General features: G+C 41.8%; 1 long non-coding RNA gene across 1 annotated transcript; it reads right to left on the bottom strand.

Annotated features, from left to right (window-relative positions):
- Positions 1 to 4,891: 4,891 nt before the first annotated feature.
- On the bottom strand, positions 4,892 to 19,861 carry LOC149374251 (uncharacterized). The gene is made up of 2 exons (XR_016293176.1): positions 19,754 to 19,861; positions 4,892 to 7,966 (listed from the first exon to the last, which is right to left on the bottom strand). It is a non-coding gene; the product is annotated as an uncharacterized LOC149374251 (long non-coding RNA).
- Between the last annotated feature and the right edge of the window lie 1,293 nt (positions 19,862 to 21,154).

The following is a 21,154-nucleotide window of genomic DNA, read 5'->3' as shown; positions in this document are numbered from 1 at the left end:
TGTTGAGTGGAATTTAGATTTGGCACTTTGTTTCTGGGACCATCTGTTGCTTATGATGAGCCGTGAGGGATCGTCACCTGATATCGCCCATTTACGTTTTACTAGTGGCGTTAGTCGCGCTTCTCTCGAGCTATAAATTTATTGCCACCAATATTTTCGTTACATTCATTATAAATATTTTGGTTTTTTTTTTTTTTTTCATACAACCATCACCCGAGGATAATATAGTTTTAATTTAGATTTTGTTATCCGTTTTTTTTAAATCTTCGCATGCACTACACCCTACTGTATCATGTCTTTACAATATTTATTATGCCAACAACTGTACATACACGTGTGTTTTTAAAAAGATTTTTTTTTTTTATATTTCGTAGCTTTTATTTTAATCTTGGTATAATGTAATTAGGTAAATTATTACTTAGAAATTATTTTTATTATTATTATTGTTACTGTTTATTTTTAAAGAATAAAAACGTACGGACAGCATTTTTTGTACATTATTAAATTACAAAACATAATCATGCATTGCATATAATTTAAGTTTGTATAAAATTAAATAAAACACAGTCATTTGGCTAGTAATTTTTTTAAAAAAGAGTAAGCAAATAAAGTATGATAATGCATTCTAGATCGTTTTCCTATCACGTTGTTACAACTTATAATAACATAACATATAAATGATCTGACTCAACCAACCACATAATTATATTAAAAAGGATTCGGTCACGTAACAATGAATCTTTTAAAACGGCAGATATATCCCTCTAACGCCGTACAAATTGAACCACTCCTATCACCAAAACAGTTTGATAACTTATGGAAAAACATTTTCTCTTGTTACCCCAAAAATCATTGCAAAATGTACGAGGGTGCCAACACATTTTCTCGACGGTGCGTAAAGAACACACGCGCACGTGGACCTGCATCCGTCCCTCGTTGAATGGATCTGAGCCGGTAAACGGAGAAGCAATGCTTTTATTGAATGGCCTTTGATCGTATGACGGGACCTTCGTGTGTCGAACCGAAGGATGCGGTGTTGAGTGCATTGAGAGGAAAAAAAAAAAAAAAAGAGGAAGGGATCAATTGCGTTTGAGTAACAGGACGATTGTTTAATCGTAACTGCACTTTTCAAACTGCCGTTAGTTGCTCTTTTAAGCAACGCTCTGCGGGTGACGGCTGGTCATTTCAAGTTTGTTGAACGAGCAAAGGATTCGTAAGAGCTGCAAGAAGCTGTTTCTTTCTTTCTTTCTTTATTTCCTTCCTTCTTTATTTCGACTCTTTTGTGCCACGATACATACATGTATATGCCTCGAGTTTTTTTTCTGGTTTAACGCTCTTTATCTCGCTGTATACAGCAAAATACCGCGTTTTCTCAAGAAAATCTCTGATCAAACGTTCAATCAGCTCATCAGTGATTCATAACGATAACGATTAATCGCGAGACTGACGTCGCGGTGCTCGTGACTAAGTATCCCCGTTGATCTACAAACAAAAACGACTTTAGCGGAAAAATCACACAAAAACTCGATTAAATTACGTATGTGTACATTACTCTTTTATAACAATGTCCCAAATAGAATAAAGAAAAGTATCAGCTTGATTACCCAATGCATCCCGTATAAATCTCCCGTACAGTAGTAGTTCCATATGTTTTACACAACATTTCCCCCTCAACGACATCGTTATCAATACAAACATGTATGTGTACACATGGTACTTTATAGTTAAATACACCCATATTTATTGCACACGCGATATTGAGCACATCATTCTGAAATCCGCGAGAAAATATAGGCGAGAAAGGAAAAAAAAAAGAAAAAAAAAAAAAAACACCAACAGTCGTCCCCTGCAATTTCCGGCTGTGAGTTCAGGCCGATTGTGTGTCTGCGCAGCGGAAGTACCCACTATCTATATAAGTAGTTTGCAAACGTATATATATACGCATTACAAGAGTCACCAAAGCGAGTGGGTCGCTCGAGAGTCTAGCCTAACGAGTGGGTGGGAAGAAATGGGCGAATAACCAATACCAATGCAACAATTACTACCGTGCCGGCGGTGACGATGTCCTTTTTTTTATATATATATACTTTAACACCAGAGGCAGACAGACTTGAGCACTTATAGTTATACACATCAGGAGAGAAACAGAACAGGACACGCACACAAACGCGCTTGCGAATTTCGTAATTCATGCATACGTGTGTGTGCAAATACATGTTATATACACCATTGCTCGCTCCTGTCTGTCATTCATATGCATGAAGAGGTTCCTTCAATGGGACGAGGTCCTCTTCGCTTCGCGAGGGGGATTCCCCAGCTCTAAAAGTCCTGATCGCTCCTTTGATTATTGTCATTATCATACGTGGTCATCGCTTTTTTTTTGGCGAGGTTACAAAAAATTTTTTCGGCCCACCAGAAGAATGAGAAGAAAAAAAGGGATGCTGCAGCGCTAGAGTTTCAGGTTTTTTATTTATTTATTTTATTTTTCTACAAGTAGGTACGCTTCTTGCAAAAAAGAAAGAAAAAAAAACGAGTTTTCGCACGTGTGCAGGCACTTCTATCTATTTGTAGGTCTTTCTGTTTCTCTTGGTTCCGCGAAACAGGCGATTTTTTTTCACCGTCCCTCAGTTCGCGTGTGCGTGTTTGCGCATCTTGTTATTGGGCTTTTGGTTTATTTGTTTTTGTATTATTTGTTTCAATAGATTATATAATATTTGTGCTTAAACACGTGACTGCTTAGAGTTTTTTTTTTTTTTTCGTGGAGAGCTACGATTTATTGCACGTGTGTACGTACAGTAATGACTTCTGGCTTGAATAGAGAGTAATTAAATTAAATGTTTCTCATCCAAACAAAACCTTCGTAAATAAATAACAATGTATCCAATAATATTTGCCAGTATGTGTTGAATGTAAAAACTGACTCACATCTTGCACCAATGATTGACGTATCGTGACAGTAATTTAAAAAAATGCTGTTTAACTATATTTTTCGGAATAATTACTAAATACTAAAATCAAAATGACTAAGTAGTTTTTTCATAGGTTGAGACATAAAATATTGTTCATTCAAATTTTTGTCCATAAGCAGCAAATCACTGAATCGTACAAACAGATTGATTATTAGAAGTTTTCCAGCTTTTTTTCCATTATCTTCAAAATCAACCAGTATGAAATAAAAGAGATAAAAAACGCACAAAGAACGAAAATCAGAAACAGGATTAGTTGCACAAAAACAACCAACTTCTAAAGAAAAATATCAGTCATTGAAATGATTTGCAATCGTCAACGCGCCATTCGCGGTTGCCAGTACCTTATACACATGATGATACGCGCTCCGCACACTCGGTGCGAAATACAATTTCCGGCATGGCTCAGCAGTCGCGGATTATTTAGACTTTTACGGCGAGAAACGTGACGCGACGACGAATCTCGTCAGTGCCTTTTACATATATATACATTCGCTATATCCTACGCAAAGAGACTCGGCGCGAGTCCTTCCGCAACGGAAGCATATACATCATGTATGTATTACACACATGACGATGATTTCTCTCGACCGATTTGCAAATGATTTAGAGGTAATTCAAAAGTAGTGTGCAATATACATTTGTATACTTAAAAGTTAAAGCTGAAAGGAAATGCAGAGGTGCGCGAGAGAGAGTATGTATATGTATATATGTATGTATATATATATGTATATATGTGTACATAAATATAGGTATATACGAGGAGCGCTAAAACGGGGCGGGGAAGAGAGAAAAGGGAGGAGAGAGAGAAGAGGATACATAGAGGGAGAGACGAAGGCAAGGCGCCTACTGACCCAGTGCCGACACAGCCAGTGGCGGCGCGGAGAGTCGCGCCTTTTGTAAGAGAGCAAAACGAGCAGGATGGAGGAAAAAGGAAGGACAAGGGAGACTGTACGTATATATATATATATATATATATTTATATATATATATAAATATCTATATGTATGTATAGGTAGGGGGCAACTGCATGCACCGCGCGAGGGCCGCTCTCCTCTGATGGGTAGTAGTAAGTATAGTATATATACATACCTGAGAGTAGTGCGAGAGTTCCCTTTCTGTGTTGTATTTTTATATATATATGTGTGCTCCTATACCCCGTAGGGTAACACTCTTCACCACCTCTCATGAGCGTTTATTCAACAAACTGTGAAAGTTTAATTTAGCAATGTTGAATTGGGTATTCTACAAATTTTTTTCATTTCTCAACTCTCCGGGGAATTTTGACGTATTTTAATATTACATAACTACAGTACTTACGATGTGACTGTAATTTACTGTTTTTTCCATCCATCATTTTAATTTTTTTTTTTCTTTTTTTTTAATGTTATTAATCGCTTACAAAAATAAAACCATTGTGTAACATTACAGCATCCATAGGACGGACTATAGACGCACAGGTGCAGCACTCAAGTGGATTCGATGATTATTATTATTATTATTTTTTTTTTTTTTTCCTTTAAAATTGCCAATTAGGATATAGATGCATGACGTCGTCCTCACTCAACTCATGGTAAATCCACATTTTTTTTTCATCTGTTGAAAGTATTAATTAACAGAATACATACAGACCACGACTTTTTTTTAATCCTTGATTTTAGTAACTCACAGACTTTACGTGATCCATCAGACATTTAGAGAAAAAATTTTTTATTTGGTATTTTTTGGCTGAAAAAAATGTAGTAATTGTTTTTTTTTTTTTTTCATGAATAATTTTAGTGGTTACTATAAAAACTGTGCAATTATAACTTGCTTACCGTTCACTAAAAAAAATCAAGTGTAATTGATCTTAATTTCGAAGAAGTAATAAAACGCAGGATTATAAATAATTAAAGACAACGGTTCTTATTATTTTTTTTTTAATTTATACGTTTATTGTACAAAAAATGAACATGCTTATGCTTGCAGAATAATAATGATAGTAATTATGATACAATAATTTAGAATAGGATAAATTGATAAACTTAATAAAAAAGGGATTGATGACTATACCGCCGGTCGTAGTCGAGGCAACGGGTCGGTGAAAAAAAAGGATACTCATGTGAGTATACATTCATACCCATGAGTGTGTATGTGTGTGTATGTTTGTGTGAAAGTGTGTGTGTGTGGGTGGGCTATCGTACATGTGAAAGAAAATAGCTAAACGCGCACGATCATCAACAAAAACGACGACCAGACGCTGCGTATGACATGTAGCGTGTCACGTTACAACCACATTTTTCATTGTATTTCATTTTTTTTGTCGTACTTTTGCTTACACCTAAAAAATAAGAATCACGTTGGTTCAAACATAAAATATCAATTTCAAAAATTTAATTTACGACTTCTGTCGCGATGTTTCGATGCCGATTTGTCAAGGATGTACAAAGAAAGAAACAAGGAAAGCAAAAACAGAAAAATAGTAAAAAGTGCGTGCTATTTGAAGAAAATTGTTTACTCCCCGAGACGTTAAGTACAAAAATATATATGCTCCTTTTATACACATCTACAATTACATTTTATATTTTCCTTCCTTCCTCTCTTACTTTGTTTTAAATCGTTGTACAATTCTCGCCATTTTTTTTCGTTTTCATATATTTTCTCTTCCATTCTTCGACACACTGACACTCTCACGCGCACTACTTACAATCGTACGTCTTAATAATTATAAAAATCACCATTAAATTTATAATCGAAGTCTTTATTGATTGGGTAACAATTAATAAAACCGCCAACAGAGTTAATAATGTAGCTGTTTGTGCTGATTTGGGGGAGGGGGTTGACGTGCCGTTAAGGGAGGACGAACGAGCTATCCTTACGTAATGACTATATATGGGTGCGCTAAGCATTTTGTGTGATATACATCGTACATATTGATATATCATATGTTCTGGCTTATTACATTCTTTTGTTGTTTGTTTATCTCCAGATTGAAAAACTCCTCTATTTGTTTCATTACTCGATGTATCTGCTATCGGAAGATGTACATTTTTTTTTGTTTTTTAACTTTTAAGATTATTTTACTCGAGTTTAAATTAACATGCAATGTCTTTTAAACATTAATTACGTTGAAAAACATTATTTGATTAACATTACAATCGACTACAAAAACCTCAGCCTAATTGCTCAAGTTGATAACACTAAGACGCACCCCAAATAAATGCTACGTGTACAATGTTTTGTTGTAACAATTACGATTCAAGGCATTTAATAATTATAATGATAATAATTGTAGTTATTTTAATAATAATAAAGGTATGAAAGTCGCCTTGCGACGTACAGACATTGATATTATATTTACGGCAATAAAATTGTGTGTTTGTTGGTAAGCGATCGACGAAATATTTTGTTTGAACAATTAGGCTGGTTACTTGAAACCTAGTGCACATAATGTGGTTACATCTATCTGTGAATATTATGGAGTGTATCGTTTGAAGATGGATGCTAGTGTATTGTAATTATATTTCTGAATATTTTTTAAAAAATTGTTTGTTTTTGATGAAACATTGAAGAAGTAAATATCAGCTCGACAAATTAAAAATAATAAAAATTATTATAATGATAATAGCGAAAAAAATAATAATAAAAAAAACACATTCGTCGATTTTGGTAACTCGTACACATGAACTATAATTACATTTATACGTCAAGACTCGTTGATGAAATTTTCTTCGGCCGTGTTTTCTATAAAAAATATTTTACTCCTGTTTCATTATTGTGGACAAACAAGCATTTATAAAATTATGATATAGTACGGAAAAAACGGCAAAAGTCGATTACATCGATTGATACATCGTAACTTACTTAAACGTTAATAATATCGAAAAATAGAAAGAACGAAGGTACGGAAATTAGAATTCTTGCCAGTCCTTAGATTTAAATTATTAAAAAAATATTTTAATGACGATAATGATGTTTAAAAATTACTGAGCTTATACTTAAATAGTCTTCTTTAAAAAAAAGAAAATTAAAATTTTGCATCCTGTCTTTGTTATCACAAATTTGTGACTTTCAATACCAATATATTTTTTATAAACAAATTCTAGTTTTTTGTTAAAATACAATAAAAAATAATTTAAAATTAAGAGTCACAAAAAGTTTGAAAAAATCAAGGGTATCGTAATTATTTTTTCTTTTGTTTAACTAATTGATAACAATAACAAATAGTGGCAGTATTAATGAAAAAGAGAAAAGAGAGAGAGAGAGAGTCAAACGTAATGTTTGTCAAGTCTTGATTAAAAAAATAAAAGCATCTTATCTAACGACAGTACGTGAAAGAGGAGAATCCGTACTGTCATTATTTTCATTCGTTTGAAGTCTTAGACTCTATATGTAGGTAACACTAAACCAAATGCAAAGTGAAGAATGTCGATGAACAATAACGCTAATTGTGTATAAACATCGAAAATTGTTGTACAAACGTGTTGGCAGTGTAGCTCTTTAAATGCATTGTTCTCGACTATTCGTTGTTTTGCGGATTACAATTTATTTACTCATCTAATTAGATTAATAAAAAAAGCTATCTAAATACGTGAATACAAAAATAATATTATAAAATTAATCATATACAATAATTATATAAAGTCTTCAAGAAATATTATTATTATTATTTTTTGTTTCATCCGATTTAACAAAATATTACGTGAAAACTATAAATATTATTATTAATATAATAATAATAATAATAATAATAAATCGCGATACAGTAGACGAAAAGTGAAAGATGCAGCGCAGCAGTGATAATAAGATAGCGATATAATATTCGTAAAAGTGAACCCTGCTTGCTTCCCATCGGCGTCTCAAAATTTCAAGTCAAGTCAGTCAAAACAATCGAAACGATTTTCCATCACAGGCAGCAACTCGATGAAAAATCTTGCAGCTTCCTCTGTATGGTGCAGGAAGAAGAACCTCGGGCTCTTTAGCATATTACTTTTGGCAGTGAAACGTGTGCTGGTTGATTTCTGTAACAAAAAGAAGAGGGAAAAGTCCTCGCATTAGCTCACGCTGCTATTGATAGCCGATAAGCCTCATTTTTAATTATTATAAGTTAGGAAAACACGGGAGATAACTGCGCGTAAAAATACAAGCTCGTCATCATTCGAAATGCATAAGGAAACTCGGAGCTGGAGAGTGAGGGGGGGGGGGGGAGAAAAAAGTAATCCAACGTTTCCATTTCCAAGAGAGTGACGCTTATTTATCCTCGGTTCATCGTTAGAGGGTTAGGAAGAGGAGAAAATCGTGATCGGCCGGCGCTCTCGTGATTAGGATCGCGCGCTTCTCTCCTCCGCTCGTTCGTGCGAATTAATGCCGCCACCGCCGCTGCCGTTTATATATACGAACGCGGAAGTTGCGTACCCACGTTTGTGTTGGTACGTACCTGCACGTGTGTGTATACTAGCACTGGGAAAAAAAAGAAGGGATAGGCGAAGAAGAAAAAAATCCATATACCCCACAGTGGGAAGCGGAGGAGAGAGAGAGAGAGAGAGAGAGAGAAACACGAAATAAAGAAGAAGAAAAAAAAAATAACGATCCCGCGCCGATTTATTTTTTCTTCTGCACATTAACGAACTGATAATCTCGGAGGCGCGTTGATTTATGTGTAATTAGAACTAGTGGCTTGCATCTGCCGAGTGGATGAGTCTCTATTTTTTTTTTCTTTTTTTTCCAGCGCTTGCTTTATTTTTACACGCCACACAGACGCGCGTGTAGTGCTCCGGCGTAATCAATTTTATTTCGCAACGTTCCGGGATTTATATGGAAAAAGTGCCGATCGCCGATTTGTGATCGGTATGTAAATCTTATCATTGTTCGCGGAAGTGCTCGATCTCGGGTGAAGAGCAGGGAACAACACGCGCCGAAAATTTAACGATGCGGAAGCGATCGGTTTGCCGATTTTTCGCCGTAGAAACGTATATGCGCGCGCGAGGGGAAATGGAAATCCTACAGAGCTTTTACGTAATCGCGTCTGGGTTGGTATGGCACACAGAGCGGTAGCTTAATTCACTTTCACTCTCTCGTGGGCAGACATACACTGTGTATATAGGAATGCGATGAATTTTTCGTAATGGACGAAAATCGTTGAGTAACGTGTGCTACGTGTGTTGGTCAGTTTGAAGGTGGATTTCGATTATGTAAAAATTATTCCACTTTGCGGGCGACCAGCAAACTAGTTTCGTTTTTCGAGGCTCATTTGCATCAGAGGAACGCGTCAAGCCGAAAATAACGACAACGTGTTAATTCATCGGATGTGCGGGAAACAAAAATGCTTTCGTCTTTCGCTACCTTCGGGAGCATTATTTATTCAATTATTGGATATTCTAGTCTTGTTGAAGGTCGACGAGTATAATTTAACAGATAAATACCATTGTGGCTGAAAACCGTGGGCAAAAAGTTTTTTTTTTTTTTTTTCTTCCTTTTTGCGCGTCTTTTTCGTGTTTCAACTCGACAATCGTTTTTGAGATGCAGTGGGATACGATGGGATATGCAGATTAGGAGGAAATTTTGTCAATCGTAGTAGTCCTTAAAACTTGCGTCAATCCAAATCACTACCGCATACATTGATTCGTCGCGATGTGTTGCACACGTCGATGTTCTTATCGTCACCCAACACGACCTTCAACGAGATTTCATCGAGGTCGCGGAAACTATTCGCGCGGTGTGACTTTTATCGCTTGCCATTATTACTATTATTTTTCTCTCTTTACTGCCGTGTTTCACGCCACCCCGTTTACCCACTTCCCGATGTAAGTGCAACACCCGTATGGAAAAATGGTTGCGCCTGAGGGTGGGCGTAAATTAATTATACCTATTGTACCCCGAAACGTGAGGTTAATTTTTCAATTTAAAAGCTTATATCTTCGAAGGAGTTGCGTCCCGAACGATAACTCTGAAGCCCGTTAGTGAGCAGAGCACCAAAGAAAGCAAAAAGGGGGGCATGAAGAAAAAAAAGAGCAAAGGAAGGAGAAGAAGAGAGTAAGGTATGGGTATATTCATAAAGTGCAACAACGTGCCCCTGAACTTGGTTCTCCTCTCATATATACCGTGGTAGTGTAGCAGCAGCTCTGTCGTGTGTGTAAGTATACGTGTGTTGACCCACTTTCTTGTTTTCTTTCTTTCTTCCTTTTCACTTCTCTTCCTCCTTCTTACCGCCACCACTACAATCGTCGTCTATCATTTGTACCGTACATACCCCGCAAACACACACAGACACCCTCGCGCGGGGCAAACAATATCTCCCCCTACCTGCTGCCACTGTAAACACATACATTTATAACACATAAGAAGTATAACTGCAGCTATATACGTAATTTTCGGTGTATATACGATGGTGGTGCCGCGTCCCTTTGCTCTCATAACACGCCGCTCAGCTCTCGTGTATTACATGGCCCCATTGTACTCCTCGGACGCACGCGTTTGCTCATTCAGTCCCTTCCCCCCTTTTTTTTCATCAAACGAGTCCCTCCCCCCCTACAGCCACGCGCGCTCTGTCAATAGAGCACTTTGTTTGCCGTCTCGCGGGTGCAATTGTGCGCGTCGCACCGAAGGACGCGAATTTGGCAATGTCGAGCTTCTCGGAAAAATTTCGCGCACCCAGGGACCGCGCCGCCCCGAAGGTCGTCCGGTGGTTTTGGGGAGGCAAAATTGTTTTCGAAAACGAAGATCCCGGCCTTTCGAAATTCGACGCTTTGCGCAAACAACCCTCGTACGATTTTCAAAATGCCCTTATGTCCCTCAAATTCGACTCTGTGGTAAGTGTACGTGCAATATGGGCATCCTGTGTGAAAAAAAAAAAAAAAAAAAATCCAAAGGTAGTTTATCTTACGTCGCCGTCATTGCAATCGAGAGCACTTTTCATGTACCATCTCCGATCTTCCTGTGGTACTCGTGCTATTAATCACTCCCCGTCCTTTTGTCTCACGATTGATTGCCGAGTTCACCTGTATACATCGCCAGCTTGTGCGGTAACTCTGCTCCGTTTCGTCAGTACACCGGGAGATAACAATCGCTGTCATAATCGGTTTCTCCGCCTCGAGTAGATACCGATCGAAGCTCCACGCGATCTTTCGAAAAAAAAAACCATCCCTTCGCTTGTACAAGTGCCCCCCTCCTTCTATTGTATACTAGAAATCAGTCACGGCTCGATGGACGGCGCATCGGCCCGTATGAAATCCTTACGGCGAGTCATTTCCCGCGGCAACTCGTGATTATTCAGTTTTCCTCTTCTCTCCTCTTCTTTGCTCAAACGCGCGTGTATATGTACATGTATATGTGCCCCGTGCACCAGTCAAGGCGATCCGCTCACATGCTTGATGTATAGGAGCCATCAGCCTATTACATGTCGCCAATAGATCACAGCTTCACGCGAGCTTGTGGCACGTTGTACTACTCGCCGGAGGCGAAAGGTGCGGATCGGCTGCAGCGACAGTCACTTGGATCTCTTTAGGGAGATAGACGATCTTGGGAACGGTTGCGGGGCATTGCCTGTGTGTATATGTATGGGTGTAGTAATTGTGGCCTTGGCTTGCTGCTGCTTCTATACCACTAGCTCTACAGACGGTAATTATCGATATTAGGGGTGGTCGGGGGAGCAGCGCCTTGGTAACGACTTGATCAGGGTGTTTTATCGGCAATTCGTCAAGCGTGGATTTTCATTATTTTTTTCTTTTTTTCCCGTGGTGTCCACAAAGAGATTTACGACGGTAATATCTATACAGGCGTCAAGTGAATCGAGCCATAAGTATACTACTGTTCCGAGAGTCTAGAATGGTTGTACCACGAGGTTCTGGTTTTTTTTTTTTTTTTTTTTTTCTTTTCAATCGCGCGCTGGTCTGTCGGCAGAGTGATTCATTGTTATCATCTCACGCACGCGATTCAGGATATGTATGTATACACGTGCGTGCTAGTCGCCTTGAACGTCACCTCGCGAAGAAGATCGCTTCCGCCATTCGCCAAACAAATGTGGCATCCAAAGGAGTATATTAATTGTTTTTTTTTAATTTTTTTTTTTTTTTCCTCATCGAAAATCTTTTGGCTGTGGACTTGAGAGGGAAAGAGACATCGACGTGCAGTCGTCATCCATCATTGCATTGTTTCAACTTTGTTGCTGCTCCTTGCAATCATCGTGCTATCGATTGTTTTTTTTTTTTTTTCTCCTTCGTATGATTCCCTGGTCTCTGCAGCTTTGTTACGAGGGTATGGGTACACGATTGAAAGAAGAAAAAAAAAAAAAAAAAAAAGGGGTATAGCAGAAGAGAAGAGGGGAGCAGGCCATTCTTCTATAAGTCACGCCAGCGATGTTTCTATGTACACTTGTACTTACAACCGCGGCGTCGTCGTCGTCTCATGGTACACGATGATAATGGTAATAGTAACAGCTCGAAGGGAGATATGGGCTCTATGTACATGTATGTGTATGTATGTAGGAGAGTTGGGACACGTAATGAGAACGCAAATACTCCCTTCCATGGCTGGAGACACGCCAGTGGATTTCAAAATAGTCACAACTCGGGCTCGCTGACACATGCACGGTATGGGTGTGTGTGTGTGTACGGAACAAAGTGCCATGTATGTCTGTTTGAGTAAAAAAGACTAAACGCGACACCCGAAGATTTGTTTATTCCCTTTCGCCAGTGTACCTCGTGATGCTGGGAAGAGATGTTGTATCTACGTGTATGTACCAACGACGAAAAGGTCAGCGAGTCAGGGCCGCCGCGTTATGTACGGCAATCCGTATAGTTGAGATTTCCTTTACTGGCGACGATTATACAATACACATAATATGCGTGTATGGATATACCAGGATTGGAAAAAGACGAGGTCGCGTGGACACAAAAGGTGATGCTTATCAATGTATCAGCATTGCTTCAACTCACGATCACGCGTCTCTCTCTTTCTCCAATCATCTCTTGTGAACATTTGCCTATTTTTTTTTTTTTTTTTTTTTTTTTTTTTTCATCTCAAAGAATGATTGATAATGGGGGCAAAAAAAAGATTAAATTCAAGCCCTTCACAATAGTGTGGCAAAGAAAGGTGTAGGTATATATACGTATAGTGACTCTTCGATGCGAGTTCCTCATTGTTACGTAACTAATTCCACCTCGCGAGAGGGAGAGAGAAAGAGAGAAAGAAACTGCTAAAGTTCTTTTGCACGTGCACGAGTGTAGGTATGTATATATATATATATACCAGCACCTGTACAACAGTGTACGGGTACCTTTATCCCATAGTGGCAGCAGTACCAGCATCGCGGAACGAAGGAAGCGTGAAGGTATTTCGTTTCCCCGTGAGCTGCACTGCTCGCACGCCTTCGGTCTCTCTCTCCCCCCTCCCCCCTCCTCGTAAGTACCCGATGCTCTTCTAGTTTCTGCTAATCGTAATAATACCCGAGCCGTCTTCGTTCCTCCCCGTGTTTATGAGGGCTTTTCATTGCCTCTTCTCCTTCCTTTCACCACCGGATATTAAAGCCCGCGATCTGCAAACCTCCAACCGGTCGCGGGGTGGCTCGTGAAAAAAAAAAAGGTGACTTTTCGCACCTCCCTTTGGGGCCTTATTCCCTCGGGTGTGCCATCGATTGCTCGAGGATCTTTCACTCGCACACCCCGGCCATTGGATGTGGTGGACGACCATATTAGCGATAGTGGAGCAGAGCATACCGATCAGTGGATGGAAGCATCGGGCGAGCCCGAAAATTACGTAGAATCAAACGAGTTTGGCCGGGAGAGGCGCAAACCAAAAAGAAAAAAAAAAGAGGGTCCGATCTATCTTCCCCCATTGGAATCAAATTCAGCATCTTCCCTGTGCTATACGCTAGCCACCTTCCACCCGACAGCGAGCATATCATCTAATCCAGAGGAGGAGGGCCGCCGGCCGCGACGGGGTTAACGAACGCTCGCCACAGCAGCAGACACGGACAGTGTGTGTACGTGTATGCATAAAAAGAGAGTTGCGTCCGAGAGACGGAGAAAAAAAAAAAAGAAAAAAAAAAAAAAGTTGTGCTTTGCCGTGATGGTGCTCTTTGTGTGTATATGTAACAGCTCGGCAAGATAGCGACGGGAGAGAGAGGATGAAGAAAAAAATGGCAAAACGAAGATATAGGGGGAGGGACGCTCCGGAGGAGCTAGACGCTGCGTCGTGCGCAAAAAGCTTGAAAAGACCGAGGTTATAATATATCGGCCGAAGCGGGGTTTTGGTGGGGGGGTTTTTTTTTTTCGATTCCACGTGAATTAGCGATCGCCCCTTTGGGGCCAACCACCGCTTATCGCACGAGTCAAGAGTCACCGACTAAAACGGAGAAGCGAGGAGACAAAGAAAAAGGGGCAAAAAAAGTCGTATATCTTTTGATTCAATTTAATTATAATGGAGATATGATTAGGTCTTATCAAAGCGTGCGTGTATGTATATATAGGGTTCACCGACCGGCGACGAGGAACGAAAGTGAAACGGGGAGACTCGACGAAAAAAAAGCGATTCCGAGGACGAACAAAGTGATTCAAACGGAGTAACGCGAATTTAACGACCCGCCGCTGCATTTGTAACGCGCTTGTATTATAAGTACACGAAGAGCGGCACTTTCGCTTTTCTTTCGGAAATTTTTATTCCCTCCCGCGTCGAGCGATCCAAACTCGTTTTCTCGTCGCGAGCGATCGTGAAAAATTATCGCTTCGCGTCCGCCAAATTTACGTCACCGATCGTTTTGTAATATAACAACACAATTGGGAATCGGCATGGACAGCGAAGGAGAAAAAAAAAAAAAAAAAAAAAAAAAAGAATAAAAAGTCAAATTATCATAACAATGACGTAAAGGTGATTTTGGCGCGATGCGAGCCAGTTTAAGCCGATCGGGGCGGCCGAGGAGGGTCGACGACCGCGCGCGGGTCGACTGCGTATATACATGTATATATATATGGCGGAGAGCCCGAAATATAGAGAGTAAATTTAAAGAAGAACGCCTACTTTTTCCGCCTCCTCTTTCTTTTTTTTTTTTTTTTTTTTTTTTTTCTTCATATTCTCCTTTTCTTGTTTGACTTTGATGTACCCATACGAAACTCATGAGCGCGTGCAAGTATACGGAGGGGGAGGATCTAGAGCCCACACCCAATTAGGCGTCAAGTGTGGGATCGGCGATAAGCCGACCGGCACTTGTCGTTTTTGATTTACCTCGCACGTGCGCGACGTTAATACACACGCGCACCGAATATGGCGAGGACGATCGATAAATCCGTCCATCTACACACACTTTAGTGGAGGTCTCTGATTTTGGTTAGCACTCGAGAAGCCAAAGAAAGAAAAAAAGGTAAATTTTATCATCGCAAGACTGATGGCCATACGAGCCAAAGACCTTTTGGAATATACTGCATCATCAGTAAGAGCGTCCCGATGCAGAGATGGAGAAAAAAAAAAAAAAAAAAAAAAAAAGGAAAGAGGTAGCGTCGTCGAGTGATTTTTTTGGCCAAAAGGGAGGTTCACCCATACGGGGGGCAAAGGCAGAGGGAGCTAGGGAAAAGATGTAGCGAACAAAGAGATACGCGTATATGTGTAACATGCGGATTCGCCAAATAAAAGGGCAAAGACAGGGGGGGGGGAGGAAGGCACGCGTGTTTGGTATGCCGGAGCACGGGTATATACGCGAGCCGAAAACCTGTAGCGCCGCGGGTCGATGTAGCTCGACTGACACACCACGTACTGCTCTTTCTCTGTGGTGATGTCTCTTCTTTTTTTTACCCGGTGGATGTGTCATGCAAGCGATGTGTTCTTGGGTGAGACAGAGAGAGCTTTTTTTTTTCTCCTCCGAGATATGCCCAGCTACCGCAAGAGCCACCCTCGTCGGCTCATACGAGTACATCAGGTATACCACGAGCGTGTGTATGTATCGATCACGTAACGAGGCAACTCCGTGTATTGGTTATCGTTACATCAAAGTTACGGGGCACGTGTCTCCTCGAATCGGGGGATCCTCTTATCTGAACACGTGTGTGATCGAGGGTATACGCGATGATGCAACGATGGCTTACACAGGTTTCGCGGAGAAGTGTTATCTTATCAGTGTAGTCTCGAAAGGCGTGATTAGCGAATTTCGAGGCACGAAATATCAACGGCTTCGACTGTGATTGGGAAAAAAAAAAAAAAAAAAAAAAATCGTAAGTAGACTGGGTGACGGTGAAAATATAAACGCACTCGGGCATATACTCTGAGGAGTAAGAGTAAGAGTACATAGAGAGAGAGAGAGAGAGAGAGAGAGAGAGAGAGATAGAGGAAGAAGCGCATTGGCATGCAGGTCACGCGGCATGTTGTCCTAGGTCAAACGTGATTCTCTCTTTTCTCGGGGCTTGCTCTATACGCGCCTATAGTGTGATGTATGGGTGTGGTTTGTACACTTGAGAGCCAACTGCTTTGACGAGTGATTGAGCTTTAATATATGGTGGAGCTTGCAATGGGACAGTTGTATATGGACCTGGGACTATAGGGATGAGAAATGACGTATACGAAGCCTCGACCATTCGCTCGAGCTTGCAAGTCGGGCTATTGCAAGGGAACAAAAGGAGGAGGGCCCAACGGTGCCAAGATGTAAGTCCCTATGGTGGAGAAAGAAAGAAATAAAAAAGGGAGTGGAAGAGGGAGGACATTTGTATCGCGAAGCTGCGCCGGTATTTTTATATACACCAAAAGACGAGCAAAGTCAGAGAGAGAGAGAGAGAGAGAGAGATACGATGAGGAGGAGAGGGAGAAGAAGAAGAAAAAGAAGAAGAAGACGACAAAGTCGACGAGGAGGACGGAGAGGAAGAAAAAGCCCGGAGAAAATGACACGGCCCCGCGAAGGGGATAAGGAGAAAACGAGAAAGGGGAGAGAAAGAGTTTAAGAGAGAGGAGGTGGTGGTGGCTGCACGTGATTGAGAAAGAGAGCCCATCAGGAAGGAGAGAAGCTCTGCGCTCTGCACTCTGGAGTGGATGTGTATACATGGGTGTATAAAGGAGGAGGAGGTAGAGAGGAGTGTACCGAGAGGAGAAAGAAGAGGTGAGCAAGTACAAGAGAGAGAGAAAGAGAGGAGGGAAGGGGCAAATGCCCAAAACTCAGGTGTGTGGTGTCAATGAACCCTGCCAGGAGCCCCATATGTGAGTGCTGCTCTTGCTCATGCGTGCATGTGGTGATGGCCTCTGCTCTGTACACACTTCACTAAGTACCATATATGTATATATATATATACACAGTCACGTCGTCGCGTGTGGGATGTACCCACATATACCCATACACGTGCTGAATATCATGGGTGTGTGTGTGTGTGTGCTCGGTTTCTCGCGCGCGTCTCTCTTCCGTGGCTCCGATGTACGTATATATAAATATATACCCACCATCACCTTATATACATACCGGGGTCTTGTCTTTCCCAGGGGACCGGCACTAATTTCGTATACTTCTGGTACACACGGTGATGGCCTCTACGAGAGCGCCACACGCCCGAGCTGCTCTTCCGAATGTACCCGATGACGGTGTACCGGAAGCTGTATCTTCTTCTCCTTTTTTTTTTTTTTTTTTATTTTTACGAGCGATCTCCTAATTTTAGTCTCGCGGGTAGACTTTTGGCACCTTGCCCTCCAACGAAGCCCATCCCCCTGCACGCATCGGTGCTAGAAAAATCCATTAAACGATCCACGAGCGAAGCTATAAAAAAAAAATACGTTCCGCGTAAAGAGCGACAAACGTCAACCTGCAACTGTTGACGTCGGATTACCCGTATTGGGAAATCTCGACTAATATGGGTGAATGACGTCGCGGACAACGAAACCGGAGATAAAGAGATGGATCGGCGCACGTGCCCGGAGATCGTTATCTGTCCCCAATTGAGTTGTCTCCGGGCACCTGTCGCACGTTCGTGGGGCTGCCTAACCCTTCCCTCGTATCGATCCCTCGAGGCGTATTGAGTGTATTGTCAGCTTCGGGTTGCGATTACCGACAAAACTAGATGATTTTTCATTTCAATTTACAGCTACGAGCTTGTATAACTACCCCCTCCCCCTTTGCTACCCGGCAATTTGTATTTGATTCAGATCGGTAATAGTATCAATCGTTGCGCATGAGAAGCAAGAGGAGCTCAACATGCAGCATCAGGGCATAAAGAAGAGAGCGTATGGCGAGCATTTAGGGGGAAGGAGAAGGAATTCCGCGGTATAGTTTGTTTTTTTTTTCACCTCGAAATTTTCAAATAGATATTTATCGGCCGTATATGGTACGCGAGCTCGCTCGGAGAGCTTTGCCCGTCGTGCTTGTGTGTGTGTGTGTGTGTGCGCGCGCCTACACGTGCATTTGGCGAGCGAACGCATGTACTTACGAGCGAAAGGAAGGGAGGATGAAAAAATGCGTCGGTTGATTGATGGTGTTTCCTGGTTTCGCCGTGTGTAATTTTACAAATCAAGGGCTTATCGGAGAAAATTACGCGAGAGCTTTTAACGATTCGGCTCTCGTGTGTGTGTGAGTATACGTCCGCGTGTGGGTATACGGTGATGAAACGTTTCGTGGACGGATGTACACTTTGACCGAGCTTCCACAGCTACGGGTATTTTGGATTTTAGGGGTTGCAGAGCGATGAGCGCATCATCCGCAAATACCGCGAATTGCCGATTTATCTCTACACGATATATTGCACCAATAAATTAAACACAGCTATGGTATCTCGATCAACCGATTTTTTTTTAGTTATCTATCAAAGATACTATCGGAGAAACTTCCAAGTTATCTTTAAAAAAAAATGAAAAGTCAATTTTTACGATCCAAGCGATTAATGCTCGCAAGTGCCTAATTAACGTTTTGAAATCAATAGCGATACCGATCGGTGCGTGTAAGACGATAAATGTAGTCATTTAAAAGCGCTACTAAAACAATGACAAGTACGGGGTGGTCGTCTACTCGTTTATTAAAACTTACACCCTATTTGAAAATCGCATTTATATGTCAGTCGTTTGAGATAATAATGATTGCCCCCGAAAAGGGTCAACGAGGGTCGCTTGGTCATAAGGCTTACGCGTTATTTCGATAAAAACATGTAGTGTGTCTGGTTCGTACAGCACGCTTTTTATGAAAATTCTTTCAAAAACAGCTTACGCTCAAAGTTGCGAATAAAACTACGCGATTAGGATTTTGTTATGTACAGTATATACCTGTACGCGTGTGTGTATCGTCGAGGTCGGGGCAATAAATCAAACTACCAATTATTAACGCTTGTAAATTTGGAATGTTAAACGAATAGTAAAAGAAAAAAGGAAAAAGGTACAATGTAGGTGAAAAATCTCGGTAATGTTGCACTCGAGAGGTTGTTGGTTACGGGCGTTGATTTATCGAAGAGGGTATACGTCAATGGATGATATCGCGCGAATTAGCCATGGGAAAACAAAAAAAAACGGACAACTTGACTATGCTTACACTCAAAATTTTCATCGTCCACGCATGCAATTAGCAAACGGGGGGATGAAGATTAACGATCATTGCAAAAAAAAGGGGAGAGAAGGGGTAGTAGGAGTGTAACCAGCGCGCCGTAAAACTGTCATCAACTCTCGCAACTTTGACGATACACACACGCAACACAGTTGGAGAGGGTAATTAGCGACAGTAGCAGCGGCATCCAAAAAATTTTGCGGTCACAGGAGGCAGGCAGGCAAAAAGAAAGAAGGGAAGGAAGAAAGAAGATAAAGGAAAAGAAAAGCAAAGAAAGAAGCCAAGGGATAATAAGTGAGTATACATAACTCGGCGCCCCACTCACCTTAACGATCTCAGCGGGCATTGACATGACCGCGCGCGCTCGCTCGGGCGCTCTCTCTCTCTCTCTCTCGCTCTCCTCTTCTCTCTTCCTCCTTTCCCGGTGGTTTTATCGAGCGCTGGCCGGCGCTTGGCCGTCTTGGTCTTCCGATCGCTTCCGGTGTCGCTGATGTCGTCTGCCCTTGCGTATGTTTATGCTCCATACCGATCTCCGAAGATCCGCCGTCGTCACCGTCGTCGTCTTCCTTATTCTCCTCCGGCTCCTCGTCGCAACTGCCTTCGGCTTCTCCTTCGACGCCGAGTCAACTCCTCCGCCTCGTCGTCGACCTCTTCTTCCTTCTCCCCCTGTTCCGCTCTCCTCCAGCCTCATTCTATCTGCGAGCGCTCGCTGCTACTTCCGACATCCGCGGAAGATCGGCCTGTACCTCCACCCCCACACACACACACACCTCTGTCCCTCTAGTACTGGTTCGTGGGGTCCAGTGTATCGGCCATGTCGCTTGGGGCGGAGTGAACACTTGCGCGATCGGCTCTCCTCAGTACTGACCGGTAGGATCGAGGATCTTCATTTTGGCTAGTTCTCGGATGTCAACGAGATGAAAACGAAAACAAAGCAAAAAAAAGAACGAGCCCTCGGGGGAGGGTTTGTTGTCGCCGTTCGACACACCGATTCAGTAGAGCCCGGTGGGGTCGAGTCCTCTTGCCATAATTCCAAAGTCAGCGACCGATCTCCTTCAGCTCCTTGGGAATCTTCGTGTCGGTCAGTCGGAAAAGGCTTCGTGTCAGTAAAGACCGGTCGGGTCGAGTTGCCCTGCCATAATACGTCGAGCGGTGCCGCGAGACAAGCTATCAGCTTCTTCTCCCTTTGAGCGCACTGGTACGACTTATCCCTCCCTGTTTGGCGCACATTTGCCGTCCACCCGACGACTAGTCATTACCGATCAAACTGGAGTAAAACACAACAACAACAACAACAACAACAAGAACAATAATGAAACAAAAACAAGAACAAGAACAACAACAACACGCCGGTGTCTGATGATGGTTCCCTGTTGCACTCGAAACGTCGTATGTTTGAGGTAACGATCGGTAACAAAATACGATTACACGGCGACGATAGGCGAAAGAAATCGGCAAGGGTGCGTAGGCGTGTGTGCGGGAAAATAAAAAAAAGCGCTACCGGAAACTAAAAGGTGCCGATCGTGGCGGATACCTGGTTGTTGGCTGCTGTGCGCGTGACCGTGCCCCACAGAGCTCTGACAGCTCCGCGGCGAGTGGCCTCGCTTAAGTCTCTCTCTCGCAGAGGCTCTTCCATCTCGCTCTGGTGGTGGGTACGTGTGTGTGTGCGTGTGTATCTCCGCAGCGCCCGCGCGCAGCTTATCCCCACTCGGGATGGGGGCCACCT

The sequence above is a fragment of the Copidosoma floridanum genome, unplaced genomic scaffold (genome assembly GCF_036245765.1).
Source record: "Copidosoma floridanum isolate Cflo_tuat_1 unplaced genomic scaffold, Cflo_Japanese_pri ptg000021l, whole genome shotgun sequence".
NCBI lineage: Eukaryota > Metazoa > Arthropoda > Insecta > Hymenoptera > Encyrtidae > Copidosoma > Copidosoma floridanum.
The sequence above is the reverse complement of the archived record's forward strand: the minus strand, read 5'-3'. Positions and strand labels throughout refer to the sequence as shown.